General features: G+C 61.0%; 1 protein-coding gene across 1 annotated transcript in view; it reads left to right on the top strand.

The window, feature by feature from the left end:
• Positions 1–1,888, top strand: part of PIK3R2 (phosphoinositide-3-kinase, regulatory subunit 2 (beta)) — an 11,130-nt gene that overhangs the window by 1,176 nt on the left and 8,066 nt on the right.

Genomic DNA, 1,888 nt, shown 5'->3' with positions numbered 1-1,888 from the left:
CGTTCAGTCCCGCTGAGACACACAATTACTTGTCTCTGGGCAAGAGGAGAAAAGTCAGGGTCTAAAAGAGTACTTCTGAGAACTGGAGCTAATTGCTTGTCTGCCTGGCACCCGTTCCTCTCCGCAGATCGCAGAGCTTTCGCTGGGGCTGGGCAGCCACCCTCGGGCAGGGCATGGGACATCCTGCACCTGCGGCTCCCTCCCAGCCGGCACGCTGGTCTTGGCACAAGCCCGATCCGGGAGCTGGAAGAGCCACCGTGCCTCAGCGCTGGCTACAGAACTGCGGCAGCTGCCTTCTCTTTGCCTATTTTCTTTTGCTCCCAGGCACATAAACCCTGTGGCAGGGGCTCGGCAGCCCTTGAGTGCTCTGAGATGGCAAAGAGGGGTGCGATAGCCACGCTTTGCCTTCCCACACCTTGCAGAAGACCTCATGCTGGTGAACACGGGAGGAATAGGGTCAGCAGCAGGAGCTGGTGGGCATCAAAGCACGCTCCCGGCTGGCCTTCCTCGTCCCTCTCTGCCTGGGAGCCACCGCTATCCCATCAGATGCTTCTAACTGCGTGAAACATCTCTGGGGTCCTAAGGAATGGAAAGGAGCGCCTGTGTCAGAAACCAGGGTGATGGGGCTGGTGCAGCTCTCTCCCGTGCTCCTGCTGCCAGAGCCGGAGGGGCAGCCCCAGGAAACGTCTCCGCAGGGTGGGAATGAGGCCGGGCTGTGAGTTTGGGTTGGCAGCGAGAGCCGCTGACCTGAGTCATCCCGCTCGCAACCTGCCTTTCCAAGAAAGCAGCTCCTCTTGGGAGCCTGGGACATGCTCTGCGGTGGATGTGTTGGCCTTGCCTGCATCCAGCCCTGCGCTCCCTCGGGGGCTGTATTTATGCCTTCGTGGGCTCCCTCCTCCTCCTCTTCTCAAGCAGGGCTTGGTGGAGGTGTGTCTGGGTGGTCAAAGCCACTGCCCTGCGCAGGGGTGGGGATCTTTGGGATGTGGAAGAAGATACGTGCCAAAGCTCCCGACACACAGAAAAGACGCGGTTGGGAAAGAACCCAAAAGCCAGCCTGTCTGCACCCTGCCCGGGGATGGAGCGGAGTGAGGGCTGGGTACCAGGGCACGGGAGGGGGGTGCCAGCCCCGTCCTTGTCCCCTGGGGGTGCATCCCCACAGCCAGCCTCCGCTTTGGGCACAGCTGGGGCCTGCTGGGTGACAATTCAAATACCCAAAGCCGTTTTACTTGCAGCCTGCCGGGATGCTGGTGGGGAGACACATTTTTTTGCAACTGAGAAACTGTGTTTAAGCCAAGCCCGTGTTATTTCTTCGTGGTCTGCACTTTGGGAGGTGCAGAGATGTCTCCTGGCTGCCCCACAAAGCTCATAGCTGGCGGTGTTCCTGCCCTGTTTCCCAGGTCCTGCCCTGGCTGGCAGGGATCCCTTCACCCCACAGTGTCACTCGTGGAGCAGGGCCGGTGCCACAGTTGTCACGCAGCCCAGGAGCAGGGCTGGCTCCGCAAAGCAGGGAGACCCAGTGCTTTCTGCCGGTGAATTTACGAGCTGCTGGTGTTTGCCTTCCGCAGAGAACACGAACGGAAAATGCGGGCTCGGAAATATTTCCGCACCTGCCCCGGCCGTGCTGTGAGCAGCCTTGTTTGCGGCAGCCGAGCCCGGAGGCCCGGCAGGCTCAGGAGCTGCTGCTGGCTCCGGCACAGGCTCTCTGATAAAAAAAGGCAAGCTGCTGCCTGCTGAAGCAGCACATTCCCGGCCGGGCCACGTGGGCCCCACCAGTATTTACTCTCCCTTCAGCCCTTCCCAAGGGTCAAGCTTGGAGCTGCCAGCCTGGCCGCTTGACTGTGGCTTCCCCCACCCAAACAGCACAACGCACGGCGCCACTCCCATGCCC

The sequence above is a fragment of the Cariama cristata genome, unplaced genomic scaffold (assembly GCF_000690535.1).
Source record: "Cariama cristata isolate BGI_N322 unplaced genomic scaffold, ASM69053v1 scaffold29294, whole genome shotgun sequence".
NCBI classification, from domain to species: Eukaryota; Metazoa; Chordata; class Aves; order Cariamiformes; family Cariamidae; genus Cariama; species Cariama cristata.
The sequence above is the reverse complement of the archived record's forward strand: the minus strand, read 5'-3'. Positions and strand labels throughout refer to the sequence as shown.